The sequence below is a fragment of the Haemaphysalis longicornis genome, unplaced genomic scaffold, assembly GCF_048455015.1.
Source record: "Haemaphysalis longicornis isolate Haplotype H1 unplaced genomic scaffold, Haemaphysalis longicornis Haplotype H1 scaffold_3, whole genome shotgun sequence".
In the NCBI taxonomy this organism is placed as follows: domain Eukaryota; kingdom Metazoa; phylum Arthropoda; class Arachnida; order Ixodida; family Ixodidae; genus Haemaphysalis; species Haemaphysalis longicornis.
In genome coordinates this window covers 225,658,541-225,667,269 of record NW_027526335.1, presented here as the reverse complement: position 1 = coordinate 225,667,269, position 8,729 = coordinate 225,658,541, and the positions used below count along the sequence as shown (strand labels likewise).

At 45.8% G+C, this 8,729-nt stretch overlaps 1 pseudogene; it reads right to left on the bottom strand.

Annotated features, from left to right (window-relative positions):
* Positions 1-1,492: 1,492 nt before the first annotated feature.
* Positions 1,493-8,475, bottom strand: LOC144175739 (uncharacterized; annotated as a pseudogene).
* Between the last annotated feature and the right edge of the window lie 254 nt (positions 8,476-8,729).

Sequence of the window (8,729 nt, the reverse complement as noted above, 5' to 3'; positions counted from 1 at the left end):
CGCTGCACCTAGCCTAGCTAGGACTTCGTGCTGTGGAAAGCAAAGATTGGCTCGCTTCCGCACGTGCCTGTTCGTTTAGACCAATAAAAATTAAAGCACGCAGTTGCAAGCACGCATCAGCAAAGACCAGGGCCGTAGCCATAATTTTTTTTCAGAAGGGGTTATGGGCTATCGGAAGGCAGGAGTTTTGCCCAAAGGAACACGAATTCTCGCTTAGGCGCTGCCTCGGAAAACTTTCGGAGGAAGTTCGAACCCACAACCCCCCCCCCTCTGGCAACGTTACTGGCAAAGGCTGTACCGAAGGTCTGATGAATCTATCACACACGAATGCTCCAGTTCACCGCCCTGCCGCGACACTTTTTTTGTTTTGTTTTGGTGCAGTATCACATCGGTCATCCAAACTTTTTATGGGTCTGGTACTGGTACTACAACGGAGTTATGGTGAAGTGAGTGACCGCCGAACAGGCAACATGAGCAACACGCTTACAGCAGATACGCGACGCGTTCATCAACCAACAGCTCGACGCAACAATTGACAATCGTGTAAGCACTGTCCACAGCGGCTACGTTGACAGAAACTCGGGCATCAAACAAAACGCCAAAGCGAACCCACCGCTGCAGAAGGGCGCACTTGCGCAATAGTGATAAAAAACACCTTACCGCAGTGCATAGCTTCTCGGTGCTATGCGCAGTAACGTTGATACGCAGTGCCTTCGTGATAAAAGTAAAAACAACAAAAAAGGTCCACGGCCCAGGAAGTGACGAAAATGTCTTTATCACGTGACTTTTGGCTGTGGCGTCACGACCTCGATCTGTTGATGGCCGGAGAGAGCGTCCCCATTCATCTTCGTTTTGGATTTACATGAATGCATTTGCCCACGGCATTTGCCTACGCGGTGGCTCCTGCCCCGCAGAAGTGACGTCAAACTAAACTAGGCACGTCACTTCCTGTGACGTCACTAAACCTTTTTGACGGCGTGTGTGCGCCATGCATGGCGCCATGTGGTATTCGGGCTCACCCCTGGAAAATCTTTTCAGGCCTGCGCGTCACGTGACGTGACGTCGACGACGTCACATCGCGCCAGCCGCTCTTCGCTGGGTGGCTGCGCCAGCCGCGAGCGCTTGCCGCGCGCGCCCTTCACGCCTACTGACTCAGGCGAGGTTCCTCGACACCATGTCCGCACGATTTATCAAGGTATCGATTGGTTGTAGGGTTCTTACGCGCCGACGCAACGCAGGCGATGAGGCTCGCCGTACTGGAGGGCTCCGGATTAATTTTGACCACCTGGAGATCTTTATCGTGCGCCGAAATCTCGTACACACGGGCGTTTTTGCTTTTCGCCTCCATCAGAAAAACGGCCACCGCGGCCAGGTATCGAAACCTTGACCTCGTGCTCAGCAGCGCAACGCCTTAGCCACTCACCACCGCGGCGAGGATTTATCAAGGTATCAAGAAAAAATGAATATCGTGAATGGAATAATGCATATTGATTTATCGCAGCCAGACGCCGTCTGTATAAATATCACAGTGCGCATTGTTCTCGGTCCAGATAGACGGCAGCCAGCACAAGATGTTGCACTTAATGCAGAAAATATGCCAAAAGTACAGAATATATCTTGCCACATAAAACTCAGAAAACAAAACAAAACACATTGTAACGCCAAAAACATGCCCGAGCTTTGGAGCATGAGAAGCACACTTTCATTTCAATTGCAGGTTAGAGGAAAACATATTCGTTTATCATAGTGGCAGTAGCTACACAAGATATCACACTGCAGATTCAAACACTTGCCAAAATAAATACAATACATAAGAACACTGGTGACTAAATTGTGGACCACAGCATGATAAATGACAGAAAGAAAAGTAATTGTTGTACTGCTACAGGTAGGTACATGTCCTAGGGAAAAAACCACAAACAAACAAAAAAAAACACAAGTCACAGTGCACAATTCATGTCTGTCCACGGAGTGCACAAGGAGAGTGTACACAGCTGGGGTACCAAAACGGACTGTCCAACTGCTACAGTAGGCACCAAGGCAGTTCAAAGAGTAAAAAAAAAGAGTACAGCACTTTTAAATGCCAACATGTAAAAAGAGATTAAAAACTACGTACTGCTATTGAAACATACAAAACTGGAAAGAAGGCTCGTTTTACATTAGGCAGAAGTATGCTAAGGAAAACAAGTCGGGTCTGTGCAATCAAATACCCTCAGCGCAATTTCACAAGAATAAATGTGGAGAGAAAGACGCCTGGAAAATTACTTTCCAAGAAAAATTCGGGCTTTTCTATTTTTTGCTTTCTGATCTTTGTTTGTGCGTAAAAGATCGTTCCTTTGCTTGCACAAGTTGTTGAGCATTATATTTGCTGCACAGTTTGCAACCAATGTGACGAGGAGCTCGTAGGTGTGCTCGTTTTCACACGTATCTATGTCCTCAAGCCTTGGCAGAGAGTCCAGTGTAAGTTGTCTAACGACATTCCTTTGGTTCGGCCCATGTAGAAACTGGGTGGAGGTACTTTTCGTCATGAGCTTTCTAACTACAACCTCCGTGTACATAACTAGTGCGATTACAAGAGCAGAGGGAAATTTGAGGCCACCACAATCCAGTTGTGCGATTAAAGAATGGGTGTCCTCTCGTGTTTCGGCCATATTTCCAGTAACGTCCAACTGCCCCTGGCAGCTTTCACACTTGAAAACTTTCATTGCAGCGTGTGCACAATACCCACCAACATAACCAATTACCGGCATTTGTGCCCTGAGCTCATCAAGGTCAGCATCGCTAACCTGAACACTAAAAGAGGTGCCCGCATCCCTGACACTGTCCGTCTCTTCGATGCCTCTGAGGTCATCGTTGCTCATCCTCAGAAGGGCATTTTGAAGGCGAATCCTTCCCGAAAAACAGGCGAACAGATATGTGATACTGCCCACCAGCCATCTGCCTGTACTGTCCAAAACGACTCTCGAGGGGATCCGTCTGGACTTCCCTAGCAGGATGTACTTAAAGTGAAGCTCACTAACGCAGTACTTTACCAATGCCAAAAGGAATTGAGCAGAGAGCCTTAGGGCACTCAATGTCTCCTGGGGAAGTACTCCGTTGTCGTGCCTATAAAATTCCCACACATAGAGCCATGTGATAAAAGCGCTTAGAAAGCTTGACTTTGGGTCATCTGTGTGGTTTGACATGGACTCTTCGTAAACATTACGGTGATGGAAGCCCTTACTAGGTGTCTTTAGATTGACAATGCTCCAGCAACGAAGAATTATTTTGATGAAATCAGCGGTTGCTGTCGCATGTTGAAAATCGGCATGACCCTTGCGAGCGGCCAGGGCTTTGGCTACGTGCGGATTAAAAACCTGCAGCACGAGTTTTACGCCCTGTCGTTCAAAGCTGCTTGGATTTAGAGCTTTTGACGTCAAGCCACACCCAGACTTTAGAAGCAGGGGTGACTCCTCTTTATGCAAATCTCTCAATTGCTTAAATGAGGCAGTAATCTTGCATGCGGGATGAACGTCATTGTTCGAAAGCTGGAAGCGTGGGTAGAAAAAGCAGGTTCCAGCATTTTTTTAGTTGAGCCAGTTATTTCTAATGCATTTAAATAGGTGTACAGCATCCACCACGTAAACTAACGGACGATCTGGGTCTGCCGGATGCGGGTAAACAGGGCTAAGCTCTGGTTCTGGCAGAAACATCTTCATTGCCTTCCTGTTCAGCGAGTTATTGTCACAAACAACGGCTATGACCCTGTATACAATTTCTTCTAAGCCCAAGCATGGCATGAAGATCTTCACCCTGTAAGGTTTTACTGGAAGAATGTGCGCCACCTCCTTGAATGCGCTCAGCAAACTTTGTATCATAAATACGTGCACTGATGTGGCCGCTTCGTTGGAGTTAACTGCTGCACCACATACATTCCCACCTTTGTAATCTAAGCAAGGCTTGATATGAATCTCGTCAAGCATCAGCGTCACAGTGTGCTCGTGTGGCTGCAGATGTTTGAATCTCTGGGACACATACTGAAGGAAACTGGCGTCAAAAGATTCAACTTGTGGGAACATTTGAATAGACGAGCACACATTTCTAATAGTGCCTGGATGGGGCAAAGTTAGTGTACCTGTGCTTCTCATGAACTTGTAGGCATGCGGTGATATTGTACGCAAGATGCATGCAAACACCATCACCTGTGCGCTATACTGAATGCGCTCTGCACAAAGCAGTAGTAGATGCTCCTTCATAAAGTTTAGCGTCTCTTTCTTGCCTTCATAAATGCTGGCTTCCAATGTGTCCAGAAGGAAATGTATTGCTTGCGCCAGGTGGCGACAAGTGCAGCGCTCCTCAGACAGCATGCACAGGTTGTTCAAAATTTCCCACAAGGAACTTACTTTTTGAACTGAGTCCGGTACAACAGCGCTACCAAGGTTCTTGATTGGTGAGCCTTGATAGCAGGCAAAGACCTTAAGGTTTGCAAACACTGTCAATGGCGCATTCAACCAAGGTTCACGATAGTCGATAATGTTCAAATACATCGCGCACTCTTCTTTATGAATCACAGTCCACTTCGGAGACACTGACACTCCTTGCAGGCGAGGCCTTAGTTCTTCGAGGGGCGAAAACCGGTCTCTTTCCAGCTCCGCTTCATATGACGCCAGCGACTCTTCCACGGCACGGGCGAGTTGGGAGGCTTCTTGTCTGCCCCTCTTGGCGTCAGGGGTTTCTCTCGAGCTCTGGTCTCGCACTGATAGTTAGGACGGACAGCCAGAAATACTGTTGGGACAGATCCAGGACGCAACCGTGGTACTGGGAGTGCAACTTCAATAACTCTCCCTGTCCTTGGATCCGTGTACGATGTAGCCCTCTCGATGCATGAAGCGTCGAAATGTTCCGCGCACACCTGCACAAACGTTTTATGAACGTATGAGACGCCACTTTTCAAAAGAAAGAAATGCGCTCCAGTTTGCATGACCGTGTATACAGTCCGTGTAGCTAAAACAAAGTCTACCTACGTTTCGGAAGCATCTAAATAAAAGCGCTGCGCTAAGCGGTACAAGCAATATGAAAGGAAACACGGGAGCGTGGCGTCACCGCGCTCCACGAAGCGCTGCCACCGAGAGCTTGCAAGAATGGAACAACACCAGGGCAGTTTGTGAACCAAGCGCAGCTTACCATCCTTGCTGCGAACGTGCCTTTCTGGGCGATTCTCATCGACTGCTGGCGTCAGCGCTTCGCGAGGCCCGGCGGCCACACGCTCACGTATTTCCCATCATAGGTGATTTCTAGCCGAACAAGCAACGACAAGCTAAGAACAGGAGCATCACAAATCCTTACCTTATTGCACAAAGTCGGCACAAAGTCCTTCCTAGGAATGGCGCGTAGCCATTGTTTGAAAGTGTTGGCGTCTTCAGGGAAGGAAAACACTTGTATCTTCTTTCCGGTTTTGTAGTTTATTTTATTTATTTCATATTACCCCTAAAGGCCCTCAATGAGGGTATTACATAGGGGGGGGGGGGCATACACGCACTGAAACCATATGTTCAAGCAGTAATAGACAAAATAGAAAAAAGTAGAAAAGAACAAGAAAACCTGGGTTCAAAAAAAGAAGATAGAAATGAACGAGAAGAAAAAAAAAGAAAAAAAGAAAAGGAAAAGAAAATTTAATTCTACAAAATATGGCAGGAATACAATGTGTTAAAAATAATTTGAACGAATAAACGGATTGCGCTTGCGCAAGACGGTGACAAGGAAATTGCTCTACGGAATTAGTTAAGTACAGTTGAATACAGAAAAGCGATGAAGGGCAAAAAAGAGAACAGCGGTGGGTGCACAATATTGCATATCAAAAAACAGTACAATTCAAATCATCACGGTTGGCGAAGCAGTTCTTGAAATTTAGTAATGTCAGTTTGAGTTGCTTTATGTGAGGGTAAATCGTTCCAGTCAGATATGGTGCGGGGCAGGAATGAGTGTGCATACAAGGACGAGTGACACAGTGGGCGCTTAACTTTGTTGGGATGATCCCTGCGTGGAAAAATGGTTGATGGAGGCTGAAAAAAATCGCTGTGAAGTGTTGGGTGGAAGTAGATTTTATGGAAAAGGGACAGACGAGCATGAGCGCGACGAACGCATAACTTATCAAGTTCAGCTCGCTGTTTTAATGTTGTGACGCTTGAAAATGTAGAATAATCAGAAAAGATGAAGCGAGCAGCACGGTTCTGTAATGACTCGAGGTTATTTGTAAGATATGATTGATGAGGATCCCAGATTGCAGAGGCCTATTCTATTTTTGGACGAATAAGGGTGACATATGCAAGTCTTTTTACATGAGATGGGGATTGTTTTAGATTACGCCTGAGTAGTCCTAAAGAGCGGTTTGCTGAGGCAAGGATAACGTTAATATGGTGGTGCCATGTTAAACCATTGCTGAAGTGAAGACCAAGATATTTATACGTGTTCGTTACTTCTATTGCAATTTGACTTATAGTATAAGAAGTTGCAAAATGGGGGGTTCCACCTGAAAACGACATTTGCTTTGTTTTGGATAAATTAAGGGGCATCAACCATCTTAAGCACCAAGAGTTAATAGTATCTAGGTCAGATTGGAGACTGCAACGGTCGGAATCAGAAGAAATGGTACGGTAAATTACAAGGTCATCAGCAAATAGGCGAACACGGGATGATACACACGAGGGAAGGTCGTTAATGTAAACTAGAAAAAGTAATGGGCCTAATACGCTACCTTGAGGGACCCCTGATGTTACATGAGCGAAAGCAGATGAGTGATTGTTGACAAATGTAAACTCAAGTCTAGAAGTGAGGAAATCTTTAATCCAAGCCAGAACGTCGGGATGTAGGTTAAATTTAGATAGCTTGAGGAGTAGTCTATGGTGAGGAACGCGATCAAAGGCTTTAGAAAAATCTAAGAAGACTGCATCGACTTGCAACCCGGAGTCTACTGAAGTATATAAATCGTTAGTAAATCCGGCCAATTGGGTCTCGCACGAGTAACCTTTGCGGAAACCGTGTTCGAATTTAAGAATGGTGTTATGATCCTCCAGGTACTTAATAACTTGAGAATGTATGATATGCTCGATAATTTTACAAATGGTGCTAGTCAGAGAGATGGGTCGGTAGTTTAGTGGTGAAGAACGATCTGCGGATTTGAAGAAGGGTGCAATTTTCCCTATACGCCAGTCATACGGGACTGAACCCTCAGATAATGACTGAGTGAAAAGTGCTGCTAGTACTGGAGCAATGCTTAAGGAAGTATTTTTTAGTACTGTATTGTTAATGCCCATATGATCACATGTTGATGAAATTTTAAGTTTATTGAGTAAAGATAAGATTCCCCCCTCAGTAATGACGATTTCAGGCATCGTGACCTCCATGAAAGCAGATGTGATCGGTAATGAAGTAACGTCTTCGCAAGTAAAAACCGACGAAAATGAGTTGTTGAGTATCTCCGCGAATTCAGATTCCGGAACAGTTTGGCTGTTATGATCTACAATTATTATGTCAGGGTAGCTTTTAGGATTAATTACGCGCCAGAATTTCCGAGGGTTGTTAGTTATCATAGATGTTAGGTTGTGAGAGTAGAAATTGCGACGAGTAGATTTAAGAAGTGATTGGTACTGCTTGTCACACTCTTTATAGCGCCGCCAAGAACCCGAGTGTCTGTTTTTATCTGCTTGCCTGAAAAGGCGCTTTTTCTTATTGTTTAAGCGGCGCAGTGCGCGGGTGAACCAAGGCACTGCGCAACTGTTTTTAATGGTTAAGACCGGAATGCAGGACTCAGTCACATTGATAAATGTTTTTTTAAGAATGAGCCAATTTTCTTCAGTGGAGCGTGAGTGGTAAGTATTCAAGAACTGGTCGGAGAAATGAGACAGTTGAGTATTCATGGCATCAAAATCGGCTCTGGCGTAGCACCTGATTTTTTTGCTGGTGGTTTTTCTGGAATTCAAGGGACGAGTAATGCTACCAGTTATAATGGAATGATCCGAGAGGCCGTCTAAGATTGGAACAAAGGTCGGGATGGTTGGTAAGTATTAAGTCAAGGATATTTGCAGACGTCGCTGTACAACGAGTTGGGGAGTTAATTAATTGAGTTAACGAGAAGTCAAGGCAGGTCTGAAGAAAAGCGTTCGCCTCGATTTCATTGGATGCTACGGATAGTGAAGGCCAGTTAATGCTCGGGAAATTGAAATCGCCAAAAATTAATAACACTGAATTAGGAAAACGCATGGTAGTTTCATCGAGGATTTTACGAAATTCAGCTGTGAATGAGGGTGACATATCAGGAGGGCGGTAAAAAACTGCAATTATTACACGAAACGCGTCACAATTCATGGAAACAAAAACACATTCAGGAAACGAATTGAATATGATAGGAGCGGCAAAGAATTATCTTTTAACCGCTATAAGAACACCCCCTCCCCTTCGATTGCCAGTGCATCCTGGCACACAACACTTTTTCGGCATTGTCGCATCACTTCAGCATTAAGCACGGAAACGAAATTGCCGCAAAAACACAACGGAAAGCAACTAACGTGAAACACCGTCAACACCGCGCCGCCGAACTGACCCGCGCTGCGCTCGCTGCCGCTTCCACGGGAGTCGGCCGGCTGGAACTGACGTCAGATTGCTGGGCGCAGGCCTGAAAAGACTTCCGGGGGTGATGATTCGGGCCGTGGCTCCAACTGCAAGCCTGCGCAACGTTACGTCCTTATCGCCTT